The sequence below is a fragment of the Petaurus breviceps genome, unplaced genomic scaffold (genome assembly GCF_028583685.1).
Source record: "Petaurus breviceps papuanus isolate PSGF00001 unplaced genomic scaffold, PetGlider_PUasm1.0 140, whole genome shotgun sequence".
Taxonomy (NCBI): Eukaryota; Metazoa; Chordata; class Mammalia; order Diprotodontia; family Petauridae; genus Petaurus; species Petaurus breviceps.
This window is the reverse complement of record NW_027185698.1, coordinates 42,871,119-42,890,392: the sequence shown is the minus strand read 5'-3', so window position 1 is coordinate 42,890,392 and position 19,274 is coordinate 42,871,119. Positions and strand designations below refer to the sequence as shown.

The following is a 19,274-nucleotide window of genomic DNA, read 5'->3' as shown; positions in this document are numbered from 1 at the left end:
TTCTCTGCTTATCTCTTTATCATGTCTCTATTTACTGTAGACTTATCTAAAATCATGATTTATATCACTGATTTTTTGAGTTGAGTTGAAGCAGATTTTGTTCTAGCCCCACATTTTAACTTTATGTGAATTTTTGTATTCCAAGTTTTTCTTGTAAAAACACCGTTTTCTGTTTTCTCATCCATTCTGCAGTCTTCTATTCTCTACGGGAGTTCATCCCATTTATAGCTATACTTGTTAAATATGCATTTCCCTTCATTCTGTGGTTTCATACTTTTTCTTCTTTCCTTCCACCCCTCTCTTTACCAAAATAAAAAAAAGTTTTAAAAGCAAGGGTTTGCCTGATACCACAGCTTTTCTCTTGTTCTACACTCATCTCAAGTTATTACTTTCCTTTTAAGCCCTCTTCCTCTTTTCACATTCTTCTCTCTAATATTTGAGTTCGGTCATTAGGATGTTCCTTACATGTCTTGCTTTATCTCTCTCCTCCTCTTTTCCCAGTCCCTTATTTCTCTTTTGAATGTAATTTTTATATTGAAATGTGTGTATGTGTAATTGTGTTCAATCTTTTTTTTTTTTAAAGCAATTGGGGTTAAGTAACTTGCTCAAGGTTACATGGCTAGTTATTTATGGGTGTGGTGCTAAGTATCTGAGCCTGGATTCCATCCCTCAGGTCATCCCGACACTGGGGGCGGGTGCTCTTACTCGCTGAGCCACCTGGCCACCCGTGTTCAATCTTTATTTCAGATCAAAGTGAGGTCCATGGAATTACCCTTTTCTCCCTACCCATTGTTCCATGATTATATGCTCTTTGTCTTCTATACTCATATTATGTGATTTCCCTCTCCTTCCTCCTTTTTTCCCCCATTATAATTCCCTGACCCTTACATTTTTATCTTTTTCTAAGACTGTCAAAACAGAACAAAATCACCAACAGGACCTCTGTCATTTTCACCTTTCTCCATGACCCTTAAAGTTATTGGGATTTTGAGAAGATATTGGCTTCTTATTATCACATATTCAATTCCAGTTCAATAAATGTGTATGTTCACACATACACACACACACACACACACACATGTACCATTCTAGGTTTTGCTTAGCTCATGTGCTTCTATTTTAAAATTTCTATTCAATTCTGTTTTTTTAATCAGGAATGCTTGGAAAGCTTCTATTTATTAAAGGTTCTTTTTTCTTTTCTCTCTGTAGGATTGTATTTCATTTTCCTATCTAGTCTATCCTTGGTTATGAGCCTTTATTTTTTTGCCTTTTGGAATGTTGTATTCTGAGTGTTTTTCTCCTTTATATTGTCAACTTCCCAATCATGCATGATCCTTACAGTGAGTGGCTTCTAGGTACTTGAACTCTTTCTTTTTGGCTGCTTGTAGTATTTTATTTTCTTTGCCCTGGAAGCTCTGGATTTTGGTTTTTATAATTCTGGAAATTTTCATTTGGGGGTTTCTTTCAGGAACTAATTGTTTGATTCTTTATTTATTTTGTCCTCTGGTTCTAAGAGTTATGGGCAGTTTTCATATGTAATTTCCTGAAACATGGTAAATCCACACTTTTTTTGGTCATCATTTTAAAATAGTCTAATAAATATAGGATTTTTTTCTCCTTAACCAGTTTTCCAAGCTGTTTTTTTTTTTTAACATACTGAGAACTTTTCTTTTTGATCTTTTGGTTAATTTGTTTAGGTCTAAAAAGGGTAGATTAAGGAAGGTACTACACCATTATAGTTTCACTATCAATTTTGCTCTCTGATTCAATGAACTTTTCCTTTATTAGATGCTAAGCTATTTGAAACCTATATATTTAAGTATTGTTATTGACTTTGGTCAGTATCTTTGGTCCCTTTAACCATAATTTGTTTTTGACATGATATTTCTTACACTTTCCTCTGTTTTCAAGCTTTTGACTTTATTACTTCTTGTTCTATTGAGTCATTGTTTTCTATCCTGCCTATTCTGATTTTCAGAGCATTTACTTTTTGTGAAGTTTACCACCATCTTCTCTAAGATATTGATTCTTCTTCTGTGCTATTCTTTCCCCTCTGGCTATTCTATTTTGTATGTCTTGTTTCATTTCTTCCATATACTCTTATAATCCTGAGGTCAAGAAGTTCTTTTCTCTTAGGTTTTACCTGGACTTGTGGGGTCATTGTCTTCAAGATTTACCTACAATCTTGTCTCTCAAAAGATATACTCAGGGCATTTGAAGTTTTTTTTTTAATTTTGGAGTTTTTTGTTTGTTTTTTTTTGGGTTTTTTTGGAGGGGTAAGACAATTAGGGTTAAGTGACTTGCCCTGGCTCACACAGCTAATGAGGTTCTGAGCCAGTATTTGAAATCAGTTCCTCCTGAATCTAGGGCTTGTGCTGTTCATTTCACTCTGCACCAATTCATGTAGATCTTCCCAGGTTTTTCTGAAACCATCTCCCTCATTACTTCTTATAGCATAATAGTACTTCATCACAATAGTACATCATATACCACAACTTGTGCAGTCATTCCCCAAATGACAGGCATCCCCTTGATTACTAATTCATTGCCACCACAAAAAGGGCTAGTATTAAGATTTTTGTACATATAAGTCCTTTTACTGTTTTCCTCCGGTTTCTTTGGGATACAGACCTAGTAGTTGTATTGCTGGGTCAATGGGCATACTGAGTTTTATAGCCCTTTGTTCCAAATTGTTTTATAGAATGGTCTGGACCAATTCACAGCTCTACCAGTAGTGATTGTTGCTATTTTTCCACATCCCCTCCAGCATTTGTCACTTTCCTTTTTTGTCATGTTAGCCAATCTGATAAGTGTGAGAAATTTGCATTTCCCTAATCAAATGATTTAGAGCATTTTTTCATATGACTTGATTTCTTCCTCTGAAAATTGCCCATTCATATCCTTTTATATATACCATTAAACTATCAGTTGGGGAATGACTTTTATTTTGATAAATTTGACTCAGTTCCCTATATATTTGAGAAATGGAGCCTTTTTCAGAGGAACTTGCTGTTAAAACTTTTCCCCAGTTTCCTTCTTTTCTTTCAATTTTGGCTGCTTTGGCTTTGTGCAAAAACTTTAATTTTATGTAATCAAATTTATCCATTTTACTTCCTGTGATTCTCTCTCTTTTCCCTTTTCCATAGATCTGGCAGGTAAAATTTTCCATGCTCTGCCAATTTGCTTATATTGCCTTTTATCTCTAACTTGTGTACCAATATTGACCTCATCTTGGTATTTGGTGTGAGATGTTCATCTATGCCTAGCTCTCCCAATGTTTTCCAGTTTTCCCAGAAATTTCTGTCAAGTAATGAGTTCTTGCCTTTGTGTTTATCACACATATGGTCATTTACTACTGTGTATTATGTACCTAATGTATTCCACTGATGCACCACTCTGATATTTCTTAGCTAAGTAGCAGACTGTTTTAATAATACTGCTTTGTAACATAGTTTGAACTCTGGTTCAGCTGGACTGCCTTCCTTCATATTTTCCCCCATTGGCTCCCTTGATATTCTTGACCTTTTGTTCTTTGATGAATTTTGTTATGATTTTTTTTGTTATTTTAAAAGGAATTTTATTGAGGTGATTTTTTAAAATTACATTTACAGGTTATTTCCATTCTGTAAAAGATGTCTTGTACAAAGTTAAACATTTAAGTATAAACAACAGTGACCTCAACTGAAAGTACGTAAAACATTTAACTTCTGTAGCAACACCCACAACTTTATATTTTAAATTAAAAAAATATATATATATTTCTTTTCCCTCCCACCCTCTACTATATTAAAAATGTATCCTGGACTACCAATATGCATAGCCAAGCAAAACCCATTTTTTTGCTGGCGCCATGCCTCATTCTACACTCTAACTCTATTAACTTTGTCAGAAAGTGGATCATAGTCGCACCAGTGGGCCTCTGGAGTCGTGGATGGTTCCTATGCTGATCACAATATGATTTTTTTCTAGATCTATAAAATACTTCTTTGGTAGTTTGATTGGTATGGCATTTAATAAGCAAATTTATTTAGGTAGAATTGTCAGTTTTTATTATATTGAGTTGGTCTAACCATGAGAAGTATTTCTCCAGTTGTTTAGATCTATCTTCATTTGTGTGACGTGTTTGGTTATAGTGTTCATACAATTCCTGGGTTTGTCTTGGCAGCTAGATTCTCAAAATATTTTATACTGTCTGCAGTTATTTTAAATGGAATGTCTCTCTTTCTTTCTGTTTTTTTTTTTTGGGGGGGGAGTAATATGTAGAAATACTGATGATTTATGGGGGTTTATTTTATATCCTGTAAGTTTGTTAAAATTGTTAATTGTTTCAACTAGTGTTTTAGTTGATTCTCTAGGGCTCTGTAAGTATATATGTTGCCTGCAAAGTGATCATTTTGTTTCCTTGTTGCCTATTATTTCTTCAATGTTTTCTTATCTCATTGCTATAGTTTTCTATAACATTTCTAGTTTAATGTTGCATAATAGTGGTGATAATGGATAATCTTCCTTCACCCTTGATCTTATTAGGAAGGTTACTACTTTATCCCCATTATGGATAATACATGCTCTTGCTTTTTAAAAGGATACTTCTTACCATTTTGAGAAAAGCTCCATTTATTCCTGTTTTCCAGTATGATTAAAGAGTGTTGTATTTTGTCAAATGCTTTTTCTGCATCTATTGAGAAAATATAGTCATGTTTTCTGTTTTGTTTTGTTTTTTGTTATTGATAAGGTTGATTATGCTGATAGTTTCCCTAATATTGAACCAGTCCTGCATTCCTGGTATAAATCTTGCCTGCTTATGTTGTGATATATTGCTGTAATCTCCTTCCTAATATTTTACTTAAATATCCATTAGAGCAATTGGTCTATAGCTTTGTTTTATATTTGTTCTCCTTGTTTTAGATATCAAAACCATATTTGTGTTATAGAATTTAGTATGGCTCCTTTATTTTTTCAAATAGTTGATATAGTATTGGAATTGTTCTTTAAGTGTTTGGTAGAATTAATCTGTAAATCTTTCCATTTATGAGACTGGAAACTTGGTTTTCTTCTTGTCTTTTTTTTTTCCTAAATCAAATGTATCAATGGGTTTATCTATTTATTGTGGATTTTTTACTTATTTGTTAAATTTTTTTTTAAACTTTGAATTTTATTATACTCTTTTGATTTTCAGGATTTCTATTTTGGTGTTTGAGAACTGTCCTTTTTCTAGCTTTTTTAGTTGCATGCCCACTTCATTGATCTCCTGTATTTTTTTTTAATTACTATAATCATTTAAAGATATAAAATTTCCCCTAAGGACTGCTTTGGCTGTATTCCAAAAATTTTGTTATGTTGTGTCATTGTTGTCATTTTCTTTAATGAAATTATTGTTTCTGTGATTTGATCTTTTTTTATTTTTTTTTTTTGCTTTTTGGAGGGCAGGTCAGGTTAAGTGACTTGCCCAAAGTCACATGGCTAGTTTTTGTCTCAAGTGTCTGAGTTCAGATTTGAACTCGGGTCTTCCTGACTCCAGGGCCAGTGCTCTATTCACTGCGCCACCTAGCCGCCCCTGTGATTTGATCTTTTGCCTAGGGTTAGATTTTTTGGTTTCCAATTAATTTTTTAATCTGTGCTTCCATAACCCTTTATTGTTATTTTTATTGCATTATTATCTGAAAAGGGTTAGTTCCATATTTTCTGCATTTATTTGTGAGGTATTTGTGCCCTAATACATGGTCAGTTTTTGTGAAGGTGTCATATTAGAGCTGAGAAAAAAGTATACTCCTTTCTGTAACCAGTCAGTTTTCTCCAGAGGTCTATCATATCTAACTTTTCTACAAGTGTATTCATCTCCTTAACTTCTTATTTATTTTGTGACTAATCTAGTTCTGAGAGGGGAAAATTGAGGTCCCCCACTGGTATAGTTTTATTGTCTATTTTCTTCTGTAACTCATTTAACTTTTCCCTAAAGAGTCTCGATGCTATGCTATTTGGTGCATATATGTTTAGTATTAATATTACTTTATCACCTTTGTATTTTTTTAAGCAAAATGTAGTTCTCCTCTTAATCTCTTTTAGTTTCTTTTGCTTTGTCTGAGAACATGACTGCTACCCCTGCCTTTTTAAAAAATCTCAGTTGAAGCATAACAGATTCTGCTCCAGCCCCCTATTTTAACTGAGTTATGTCCTCTTTCAAGTTTCTTGTAAACAACATATTGTTGGATTTCTGGTTTCTACTTCATTCTGTTATTCACTTTCATTTTATAGGTGAATGCATCCCATTCACATTCATAGTTATGATTACTATTTCCCTCCATCCTATTTACTTCTGTTTATTCTTCTCTTTCTTTACTCTGTCCTACCTCAAAAGTCTGTTTTACATCTCTTCACTGCCACCCTTAATTTCCCCTCTCTTTTGTCACCCCACTCCCTTTCTCTGATCCTTTCACCTTTTACTTCACCTTTGGGTAAGACATATCTATAATCAACTAAGTGTGTGTGTATAAGTATATATTTATGCACATACATATACATACACACATATTCAGTTCTTGTTGTATTGCTTTTTAAACTGTGGGTCATAGCCCCTATGGGGGCCTGAAGGGGTTGCAAGTAGAAAAGTTTAAGAAGCTCTGGTAATGTAGGTGGACTCTTCTGCAGCCCTTCTGTTCTCCCCATGGGGCTCTACATGGCCCTGTCCTCTCCATGGGCCTGCAGCCTGAACAGCTTTAATGTCTCCTCCCTCTATTTCCCCCAGTAGCTGGAGAGGCTTCAGGCCTGCCAGGAACAGGATGCAAATTTATGAAAAGTGAGAACTTTGGTTGTGACTGTAAATACCACACACACATATGTACATATATATATATAAACATATACATATGTACATATACATATACATGTAGATATTCTTCCTTCTTTCAACCAATTCTGGTGAGAGTGAGGGTCAAGTGTTACTCCCTTATCCCATTTTTCCTTTTAACTATAAAAGTTCTTTGCATACCTCTTTGCATGAGATAGTTTTCCCCATTCTTCTTCTCCTAGTACATCCTTCTTTCTCACCTCTTCTTTTTTTGAGATCCCTACACGACTGAACCTGTGCCTTCTGTTTTTATAGACTGCTTCTAAATACCCTAATAAAAAAGTTCTTAGGAGTTATATGTATCATGTTCCTATACAGAAATGTAAACAGTCTAACCATATTAAGTCCCTTATATTCTCTTTCATGTTTACCTTTTTATCCTTCTCTTGAGTCTTATGTTTGAATGTCAGAATTTCCATACAACTCTTGTCTTTTCATCAGGAACGCTTGAAAATCCTCTTTCATTACTCATTTTTCCCCCCTTAAGGATTATACTTGGTTTTCCTGGATAGGTCATTTTTGATTGTAATTACGGCTCCATTTTCGTCCAGAATGTCATATTCCAAACCCTCCCCTTCTTTAATGTAGAAGCTGCAAAGTCTTGTGTGATCCTGATTGCAGCTCCTTGATATCTGAATTGTTTCTTTCTGACTTCAATATTTTCCCATAACTTGGGAGCTCTAGAAATTTTACTGTAATGGCCCTGGGATTTTTCACTTTGGGATTTCATTTGGTGACAGGTAGATTAACCATTTAATTTCTATTTTACTCTCTGGATCTAAGATACCTGGGCAGTTTTCCTTGACAATTTCTTTCATTCTTTTTAAATAATTAATTTATTTTTAGTTTTCAACATTCATTTCCACAAGATTTTGAGTTCTGAATTTTCTCCCCATCTCTCCCCTTCCCCCCCGACAATGGCATGCATTCTGATTACTCCTTCCCCTAGTCTGCCCTCCCTTCTATCATGCCCCCCCCATCCTCTTCCCCTTTGTTGTATGGCAATATAGATTTCTCTCCACCCCTGCCTGTATATCTTATTTCCCAGTTGCATGTAAAAACAATTTTTTACATTTGTTTTTAAAACTTAGTTACAAATTCTCTACCTTCTTCCCTCCCCATCCACCCTCAGTGAGAAGGTAAGCAATTCAATATAGGTTATACATGTGTAATTATGCAAAACACTTACATAATAATTATATTGTGAAAGACCATATTTCCCTCTATCCTATCCCATCCCCCACTTATCCTATTTTCTCCTTGACCTTGTCCCTTTTCAAAAGTGTTTGCTAGGGGCAGTTAGGTGTCGCAGTGAATAGAGCACTGGCTCTGGAGTCAGGAAGACCTGAGTTCAAATCTGGCCTCAGACACTTAACACTTACTAGCCCTGTGACCTTGGGCAAGTCAACTTAACAACCCCAAATTGCCCCTCCAAAAAGCAAAAATAAGATAAACAAGAGAAAAAGATATATTAAAAGAGCTTTCTTATTGCCCTCTCCTGTCTCTAAGACATCCTTCACATACCTGGGAGGAGGCAGCATAGTGTAGTGGTTAGGGTACTAGACTTGTAATCAGGACGACTTGGCTTCAAATCCTGTCTCAGGTACTTAATTATCTTTATGACTTTGGGCAAGTCACATAATACCTCTGGACTTCAGTTTCCTCATCTGTGAAATGAGGGTTTCTTTTTTTTCTCTTTGGAGGGGGGGAGGCAGGGTAATTGGGGTTAAGTGACTTGCCCAAGGTCACAGAGCTAGTAAATGTTAAGTATCTGATGCCACATTTGAACTCAGGTCTTCCTGATTCTAGGGCTGCTGCTCTATTCAGTACGCCACGTAGCCATCCCTCATGTTGCTATTTTCAAAAGTAGTCTGGGGGTTTGTAAGTTTTTGTTGCTTCCAAAGTGGTGTGGTTCAGGAACAGGTGTAATCGTTACTCTCCTGGTGGTCTTTACCCAGGAATAGCTCATGCTTCCCTGCATCACACTCCTCTCTGCCCTGAAACTTTGACCAGGGCTTCTGCTCCCATGCAGCCATATTCCCTTCTTCAACCTCCCTCTTCTTTCTGTCCTCACCTATTTCCCTTTTCAGTGTAATGTATTTCTACACCAAACTCTGTGTGTGTGTGTGTGTGTGTGTTCGACTTTTCTTTGTCTCGTTCAGATAAGAGAGAGGTCTCCCCAACCTTTTTATCCATTTTTGTATATTCTTCTCCCGGATCTTAGTTATGAGAAAGAATAGGCTCTTCCTCATTTCTTCTCTAGTGCAGTGTTTTTTCTCTTCTTTTTCTTTCCTCTCTTAAAACCAATAAAACACAACAAAACCTTGCCCAGTGTGTTTGTTTTTCTTAGCTTCCACTGTGGCCCTTGAAGACAGTGGAATTCTTAAAGGACAGTTATTGCTTGTCTCTTTTCTTCCTGTCAGAATATAAAAACATCCTCATCTGTCTCAAGGAAGAGACAGAGATTAGTATGTACCTAGGAGGTTAAACTATTGCTATTATCTTGGCCACCACTCCCTTCGAAACCCTCCTCACAAGAACCCTGGGAAAAGCTTCCCAAAGCTATCCTGCTTTCATCCTGATTCCTGCTGATAGCACTTGAGGGGAGCACGCCTTGAGGAGGTGCAGCCTCACATCCATTCCTCTCACTACCAACGCAATGGCTGACCACAACTGTGTGGAACAGGCGAGTAAGTCCAGAAGCCCTAGGAACAGCCCTGCTTCCACCCAAGTCCTCTCGGGGCAAACCTTAGGAGACACAACGTGAAAACTGCCTCTGCAGGTACTGGGTAGCTTCTGCCTCCTCAGCAATCACAAAAGTCCCAGACAAAGAAGTTCTCACAAAAAAAAAATCTTTGGCATGTAATGATAATAATACTAACAACAATAATTTACACAGCATCTACTATGTCTAGGCACAGAGGCAGCTAGGTGGCATAGTGGATAGAGTGCTGAGCCAGGAGTCTGGAAGACCTGAGTTCAAATTTGGCCTCAGATGCTTGCTAGCTTACATAGCTTACTATGACCCTTGGCAAGTCACTTATCCCTGTTTGTCTTAATCCACTAAAGAAGGAAGTGGCAAATCACTCCTGTGTGTTAGCCAAGAAAACTGCGTGGACAGTGTAGGTGTGCTGTGGTCCAATGGTAATGAAGAATCTGATACTAGTCAACAACATCAAGGTCCAGGCACCGTGCAAAGCATTTTATTCTCTCAACGGATACAACAGCTATGTAAGGTAGATGCTATCATCATCCCCGTTTTACAGATGAAGAAGCTGAGGCAAACAGAAGTGATTCACACTGCTAAGAACATCTGAGAACAGGGTTTGTATTCAGATATTCCTGACTCCACATCCCAGGTTCTCTCCACTGAGCCACCCTGTTGGCACTAGGTGGCTCAACCTAAGAAAGAGAAATGATTTTATCAATTAAAATAACACTACTGAAGATAAATGACTCTCTGATTTGGTGGTGTAATGTGTCACTGAGCAGTTCCATCTGATTTGTAGCTGAAAATTGTATTATCTAGTCTCCTTAGAATATGAATTCTTTGAAAGCAAAGACTGCTCTGCTTTTCTATTTGCATTCCCAATGCTTAGTGCAGTGAATTTCACATAGTAAGTGACTATTCAATGCTTTAATTTATTCATTTAGCCCCTTCCAATTTCTCGAATATATTTACCTTTCTGGCTTTCTCATCTCCTGTGTTTGCATTTTAAAGCTTTGATGGAGCCTTGATCTTTCATTACGAATGCTTAATTGTCCTCTATTAAAGCTCTATTTTGTTCCCAGCTATAAGTGATACTAAGTTTTGCAGCTAAGTTATTCTTGGTTGTAAGCCTTTATCTTATGCCTTTTGGAATACAGGCGTATCTCAGAGATACTGCAGGTTTTATTCTAGACCAATGCAATAAAGCAAATATCACAATAAAGTGAGTTGCAAGAATTTTTTTTGGTCTCCTAGTGCATATAAAAATTATGTTTACACTATACTATAGTATGTGTGCAATAGTATGTTTACCAAAATAATGTACTTAATTAAAAATAATTTTATTGTTTAAAAAAATCATATGAGCCTTCCTTTTTGCTGGTGGAGGTTCTTGCATTGATGTTGATGGCTGCTGAGTGATCAGGATGGGGATTACTAAAGGTTGGGGTGGTTGTGGTAGTTTCCTAAAATAAGACAGCAATGAGGTTTGCCACATCAATTGACTCTTCCTTTCACTTGAACACTTAAGAGGCTACTATAGAGTTATTAATTGGCCTAATTTCAATAGTTGTTTCTCAAGGAATAAGGAGGCCAGAAAAAAAGGAGAGAAGTGAGGAATGGCTGATCAGTGGAACAGTCAAAACACACATGACATTCATCAGTTATGTTTACTCTATTAGATGGGCATGGTTCATGGTACTCCCAGAACAATTACAATAGTAACATAAAAACCACTGATCACAGATCACTGTAATAGGTATGCTAACAATGAAAAAAATGTGAAATATTATGAGAATTACCAAAACGTGACAGATTTGATGTGAACACATGCCAGCATGTTGGAAAAATGACCGTAATAGATTTGCTCGATGCTGGGCTGCCACAAACTTTAAATTTGTAAAAACTGAAATATTATCTATGGAGTTCCATAAAGTAAAATGCAATGAAATGAGGTATGCCTGTATTGTAGTCAAATATTTTCTCTCCATTGATGTACTTTCATAATAGTCTTACATGATCTTGGACATAGCTCTTGGTATTTGAACTCTTTGGGCTGCTTGTAGTATTTTTTTCTTTGATGTGGAAACTCTGGATTTTGGCTATGACATTTGTAGGTGTTTGCAATCTTGGATTTGTTTCAGGATGTGAATGGGAAATTCTTGTCTCGTTTTCCCTCTAGTTTTCTAATCTAGCAGTTTTTATGATTTTTTTGAAAACTGGTAGGAAGATTTTTTGTTTGATTGTGTTTTTCAGAGAATTTGATTATTCTTAAATTCTCTCCTAGAACTATTTTTCATGTCAGTGGTTTTTGATAATACCTTAAATACTCTTCTATTTTTTAGTTTCTTACTTTATATTCTAACATATAATAATAATAGTTAAATTTTATGTAATACTATGTGTCAGGGACTGTGCTAGCTGTTGATCAGTTGTTGTTCAATCATATCCCACTCTTCTTGACCCCATTTGGGATTTTCTTGGCAGAAATACTGACATGGTTTGCCATTTCCTTTTCCAGCTCATTCAAACAGGCTTAAGTGACTTGCCCAGGATCACACAACTAGTAAGTGTTTGAGGCTGGATTTGAACTCAGGAAGATGAGTCTTCCTGATTCCAGGCCCAGCACTCTGTCTACTATGCCACATAGTTGCCCAGTGTGCCAAGTGCTTTATAATTTATCTCATTTTATCCCTATAACATAAATGCTGGGAGTTCAGTGCTATTATCACCCCCATTTTAGAGCCGAGGAAACAGAGGCAGACAGAAGTCAGGTGACTTGACCAGGGTCACACAGTTAGTATTTGAGGCCATGTTTGAACTCGGATCTTCCCAACTACCCAGCTCAGCACTCTATCCACGTGCCACCATGTCTTGTTTCATGAAATTTCTCAGTTCTCTTTGCTTCTTTCTATCTTTCTAGAGTCTTATTATTTACTTGGGCAAAGTTTCTAAGCTAGTCAGTCTCTCTGTTCAGTTTTTTCAAGTGTTCTAATTTCCGTCTGTATTTTATTGTTTATCTTTTGCTTCATATCTTCCAGCCATTTTTGGTAATCTTTGTGGCCAAAATTTTTTTTTGGGGGGGGGGGAGGAGGGAACCTTTGTTTCTAGTTGTTGGGGGGCTACTCTGCTTTGGTTTTCCCTCTTTGGTTTCTCTTAACCTACAGTATAACTTTATTGTGTTTGGTGTTTTCTTCTATTTGTACATATCTCTAGCCTCAGTTTCTAGATGGGGACTTTGTGCTAGGGCCTCAGCCACTACTCTCTTAGAATAGGCAGACTTTGTTTGATCCTTGTCCCTCTATAGTTTGGTTTACCATCTACTGTAATCTCTGATTTTGACATCATCCTTTGGTTGTTAAATTCAACTGTTGACCCCAGCTCTTCTCTGCCCAGTTATTTTGCTTTCTCTAACTAGGATTTGGTTTTGCCCGCTACTGTGACCTTGAAAAACATCAACTGGAAGAGGGACATTATGCTGTCCTCAGGCATCTTGCAATCTATTCCTCATACTCTCCGAGATCCTAATATGTGCACCTGGTTATTGAGTTGGCCTCCTTTGCTCTGAGTGTACAAGACATTTATGACCACTCTTGTCTTCTTGAGCAGTGACCTATGGGACCTGGCTTTGTTTCCCACTATTTCTCTGATAGACCAGGATGGAGAATCCTCTGGCTTCAGGACCCAATTATAAGGGCATACTCTGGCCTCCATATCCCTGTTCAGAGCACCCACACATTTTAGGTCCTGTGAAATCAGACTTGGTTCAAACTCCTCCTTGTGACTTTTCTCTGAGTACCTTTGGGCTTCTGGCTGTCATGTCAGAAGGGAGTTTCTATTATAAGGGTTGCATGTAGGAGTTATAAGGGATCTTGAGGATCATTTGGTCCAACTACTACATTTTGCAGAGAAGGAAACTGAGACCCAGAGAAGATTTGCTCAAAATAATAAATGCCAGAAATTGCAGAGCTGAAATTTTAACCTAGGTCCTCTGACTCCAAATTACATTCTTTGACTACACTGCAACAGCTCTTCCAATCTGACAATCTGGAGTGTATCTAGGAGAGGGTAGCCAAGATGAAGAAGTGAATCAATGCCTCATCTTATATGGATAACTTAAAGGAAATGGATGTGTTTATCCTGGAAAAGAAAAACCTTCAAGTATTTGAATGGCTGTAATGTGATACATAAGTTCAGATTTGTTTCACGAGTCCCCTTTGGCCAGAGCTAGGAAAAATGAGTGGAAGCCATGAGGAGATAGATTTCAGTTTGTTATAAAGAAGATATTTTTAACAGTAAGATCTAACAGCAAGACCATGCTTCTTTCCTAATTTGGGTCCACTGATGTTGATTGCAGGGCCTCCACATTCTAGGAGAAGGTCTATGTGAAGCTGTTGACTGAAAAATTCATCACTCTGCTTTAACTTTCTGGAGATGAGTCTTTCTGAATTTAGTTGGGTTGTTTCTGTGCCTATACTCAAGACATTTCCATCTCCGCCAGAGCTAGCAGAGCCCCACTAGTATAGCCACTGGGAACTTTTCTTCCTCTTCAATATTAAGTTAACTGAAGAAAATTTAAGGTGGACACTAACCATGTATGAGAAGTATTCCAAAATGGGAGGACTGCAATAAGGTGCATCTGTGAAAGTGCTTAACTAAATGCTACTTTCCAGGAATATTGTAGGTGGAACTCAGGCTATAAGCAACTAGATGGCTTCTGCTCTAGAGTTCTTTCTGTTCTAGATCACTTGATTCTTTAGATTAGGTTGGACCCTGTGTGAGAGGCAACAAAATGAGATGATGTTGTCTCTATCCTCAAGACATTCACAGTCTAGCTGTAGATAAAAGTTTTACAGAACCAGACAAGACTGGATATAATTAAGTACAACGTTGTACAGTACAGAACTGCACATAGAAGAGTTCAGGAGAGAGATCACTGAGGGGTATAATTAGGGCAGCAGGGCTTAGGCAATGCCATAAAGGATGGGAAGTCTTTGGCTAGGCAGATAGAGGTATCAAGGCAGCTAGGTGGTACATGGGAAGAGTGCTGGACTTGTAGTCAGGAAGACTGAGTTTAAATACTGCCTCTGACATTTACTAGCTTTAGGATCATGGACAAATCAACTTCTTTCTGCCTCAGTTTAATCATTTGTTAAATGGGGATAAAAATAACACTTATCTCTCATGAGTGTTCTGAAGACTGAATAAGATAACCTATGTAAAACACTTTGCAAATTTTCGAGTGCTATTTAAATGCTAGATATCATCATGCACTAAACCCTTAATTTTGACAGAATGACACAGTGACTTTTGTATGTGACGGTTTTGTGGCTTCTCCCTGTTGACTTTTATGTTATAGTAGTCACTGTGTATGTTGTTCATTTGGCTGTACTTTCTTTCCTTTGTATGCCAGGCTCTTTTCACTGCATGGTGGTAACTTCTCCTGGGGTCCTCACAGGAAGTACCCTTTCCCTAGGGAGCCAGAGTGGTTGCTATGAAAATCAATTCTTGCCCTGTGATGTCCTCAGCAGCCACTGATATTTGTAGGGCTATTTCTGCCAACATTAAATACCCTCAAGCCACTCTACTTTGATTTTCTGTATTTACATTTGATCATTTTTCTGGCCTTCTATAATGAACTTTCTTGGGTCCAGGCATATATCTCATGGGATTTTCACTTTGAGGAAGGGCAGTCATGTCCATCTTTGAGGACATGCAACCTTATGGGAAATGTAGTCCCTTCCATCAGACCAATCAACCCTCAGTTACATGTTAAATTTCATTTGATTAGATTTAGCCAATTGTTCCAAATTGCTATTATATTTTTGGATCTCTATTCATGGTAGCTTATCTTCTGTGAACTTGAAAGGCATGCTATCTATACATATATTCACTGATGTCATTGATAAAAAAATGTTGACTAGCTCAGAGCCAAAAATAGATCCCTGGGACATCATACTAGAGAAACCTCCAGGCTGACACTAGGCCTTGCATCTCTCCCTATGCTTTGGGGCCAGATGTCCTACCAGTTCTGAAGCCACTTGATTTACTACCCACTGAGCTGACCTCTCCATTTTGTGCACAAGAATAGCACAAGAGACGTTGTCAAATTCCTATTCTCATTTTATGCAAGAGGGCACTGAAAGAAAGGCTGTGATTTGCCTGGTGATACAGCTGGTAAGGTGTCAAGGGGCTGGGACTGCAGCCCAGTCTTTCTAACAAATTCAAGAGCTTTACCACCCACTATATCACCTCTAGTGGGAAATTTTCTCTCCTTTGTGAGGTCTGTTTATCTACCAAATCAAAAGGTTGGACTAGATTATCTCTACTTGGCTCTCCAACTCTAAACTAATGCTTCCTCCCTTCAGTATGCTTCCATTTCGTGAACAACACTTAATTCTGTTGTTTTAAAGGCCTTCCTGTGTATGATTCACTGCTATGCAACATTAAAAAACTGTGTATTGTGAGATAATTAATTTATCTCATTTTGTTCACAAACTTGTCTTAGCCAAATGAGTGAGGTTACCATATAATAACAGCTACATTTATGAGTATAACAACTGACATTTATAGAAGGCATTGTGATTATAACACAGTACTTTTACACATATTAATTCATGGGATTCCTATAACAACCCTGTGAGGTGGGTAGTAGAGTAGAAGGAACTTGGAGTAAGAAGTTGTGAGTTCTGGTCCCAGATCCAATACCTGCTAGCTTTATGACCATGGACCAGTCATTTTACTTCTCTGTCTCTCAAGTTTCATCATCTATAAAATAGATATCATAATAATTGGGCACTGTACTTCACAGCAGTGCTGGAAGGGAAATGCTTTGTATATTATAAAGTATTGTAGAAACATGGACTGTTATGAATTGTGGCTTTGTAGATTTGCCCACCATCAGAAATAGCAAAATGATTTTGAAGACTTTTTAAAGCTATCATTAGATCAGGTGGTTTTCCTGTGGGCCTAATGGAATCCAAAGGTGAAGTGTTGAGATAGATGGTCTAACAAGAGGCAGCATCGTACAATACTTTATAAAGAACATTAGATCTGGAGTCAGAGGACATGGATTTGAACCCTGCCTCCACCATTTAACATAGAGGTGACTTTTCCTATATTATTTAAGCTCAGTGTTGGCACCTGTACAATGACGCGATGGGACTACTTATCCTCCAAGATTCCTTCTATCATCCCCATTTTGCAGTGGGGAATTGTCCATAACACAAAGGTAACTTAGTGGCAGAAGAGTGGCTAGAATTGCCCTCTCCTGGCTCCTAAAGCTGGGCTCTTCCCACTGCATCTATATGGTCAAAGAGAACGTAGGCATGGAGCCATCAAACCGCTTGGCACACTGACCGGACAGTTATACAGGGCTTCAAGGCTGGCAGAACACTTGACATCCCCCATCTCATCCCATCCTCACAACTACCCAGTTGCATTGAGAAAGGGAGTTTCCTCACTAGGAATTCCCTACAGAAATCAAACCACCAGTTTAGACCAAGTAATTGTTACCCCCATTTCACAAATGAAGAAATCGAGATCCTGGGAGGTCCAATTCCTTGCCCATGGCCTCCAGACTACCCAATGTCAAAGATGGGATTCTGTCTCTATGGAGTGGGGAGAGCACTTAACTGGGAGGCAGATGATTTGGGTTCAGTTCCCTCCTGCAGCATGGACCAGATAGGAGACCTTGGGCAAATCCCTTCCACTCTCTGGGCCTCAGTTTTCCCCATGTAAGAGGACGATAAAACGCTTCGGTCCTTCCCAATGCGCTGAAGAGCATTTCAGAAATACTCAGGCGCACACTGGATCTCTTCCCCCTCCAACTGGTCAGTTCTGTAGCATGTTACATAGTTGCCTTGGGGCCCCGGGAGATCAAGTGACTTGGGACAAGTATGCCCAGAAACAGGACTTGAACCCAGAACCTCTGGGCTCCCAAACTGGCATTAAGATGCCTCAGGACTAGGTTTCTTTTACAACAGGGGTTCTTAACCTGGTGTCCCAGACGGGGTGGCTTTAAATAGGCCGATCCCTGCCTGCATTTCAGTATAACTGGTTTCCTTTGTAATCCCGGGAATCTTCTCTTCTACATTTAAAAAGAGGCATCAGAGAAGGTGGGGGAGGGTCGACCGGCTTCTATTCCCGGTGGTCTGGGACACACACTAAGGTTAAGAACCCTTGGGGTTCAAATAAGAACTCGTTGGACTTTGGGAAGGCTCTCCATGGCCGGCAGGGTGCTTTACACGCTCCGACTCACTTTAAAAAGGGAGTGTCCGAGGTACTAGGGACACACAGCAGGCGCAGGGATGGACCGCTGGGTTGGGAGGCCGACACTAGAGCTTGAGCAAGGGCAGCAGCCTCGGGAGCACGTCTCCTCCCCCCACCCAGGGTGGGGAGATCGGCCTTGGAGGTGCCACCCCAGGGTACCGGGAGGCGCCCCCGAGGGACGCCCGGCCGCCGGGGCCACCTTGTTCTGGGGCTAGCCAAGGCGGGGGAAGAAGGGTAGACGCTCGCGTCCAATAGGGTTTACGCGCAAAGCGTCCCCTCCCCCCACCTCCCCAGGCCCTGCTTAGTTCTCTCCAGCTTCGGGTGGGGGCTCCCCCGGGAGTAAGTAGGGGCGGACGGGTCGGGGGAGGGGAGGGTGATTGTGTTGAATGGCCTGTCAAGGAGTCAGAACTCCTCGCCTCCAGCCCTATAGTTGACTGTCTTGGGTGGCGATGCAGCCTTGCACCACCCCGGCCCTACCCCACCGAACTACGGATCCCACAACGCCCCAGGCGCGCAAGGAGGGGTGGGTTGGTGGAATGGAGAGTGCAGCGTAGGGAGGGAGAAGAAGAAGAGGCAGTGACCTCACCCTCCGCCTCCAATTCGCCCACCCCATTCCCTCCCTTCTCCGCAACACCCCCCCCCTTTCACCCAGTCCTTGCGGCCACGCGCAGCGCAGGGCCCGGCGGGAATGGTAGTCCCTCTTTCAGGTAGGCGTCAGGGGAGGCAGCCGCCGCGTGGACTCCAAGCCCCGTCGTGCTTTGCACAGCCGAGAGCAAGTTCGAGGAAGGGGGGGGTGTTGGGTGGAAGAAGGGAAAAAAGGGAGCGGAGCAAAGAAGGGGAGGAGTAAAGAGCGAGGGGAGGGGGGAGGAGGGAGGAAAGAGCCCACATCCCCTCCCCCCTCCCCTCTCCCTTCGCTCTCTCGCACCCCCCCTCCCCCCCGACGTAAACTGGGATCCCTTTCCCCTTGTGTCCGCCATATTGGACTCTTAACTCTGGTCAGCGGCGGCGGCGGCGGCGGCGGGCGGCGAAAGGGACTAAGTTAACTCCCGGTTGGAGCCTGCCGAGCGGTTTCTGCCCGCCCTCCGCCCTTCTCCGCCCGGGAGGCGGCCCCGCGAAGCCGCCCTCCCTCCGCTGGGCCCCGGCCGGCGGCTCTGAAGTGACCTCCCCCCCATTTCCCCTCCGCCCGCCGCCTTTTACCTCAGCCTCCTCCTCCTCCCGCTGCTGCTGCTCCCCCCTTCCTTCCCTCCGGCCGCCTTCGTCCCTTCTTTTCTCCACCTCACGGCCCGGCCTCGCGAAGGATGAGTCCGGCCGACGCCAAGCGCGGAGCCAAGCGCCGGAAGAACAAGCGGGGCGGCGGGAGCGGCGGCGGTAACGGCGGCGGCGGCGGCTGCGGAGGCGGCAAGGCCGGCCCGGCCGTGGCCCAGGCGGCGGCGGCCTTGAGGGGCCCCCAGC

The 19,274-nt window shown here is 40.3% G+C and overlaps 1 protein-coding gene and 1 long non-coding RNA gene across 2 annotated transcripts in view; one reads left to right on the top strand and one right to left on the bottom strand.

Annotated features, from left to right (window-relative positions):
- Window positions 1-19,274, top strand: part of FAM193A (family with sequence similarity 193 member A) — a 252,632-nt gene that overhangs the window by 26,008 nt on the left and 207,350 nt on the right. The gene's annotated exons all lie outside the window — the stretch shown is intronic.
- LOC138148330 (uncharacterized) lies at window positions 10,032-19,242 on the bottom strand. Its single transcript, XR_011165030.1, has 2 exons — window positions 19,020-19,242; window positions 10,032-10,246 (listed from the first exon to the last, which is right to left on the bottom strand). It is a non-coding gene; the product is annotated as an uncharacterized lncRNA (long non-coding RNA).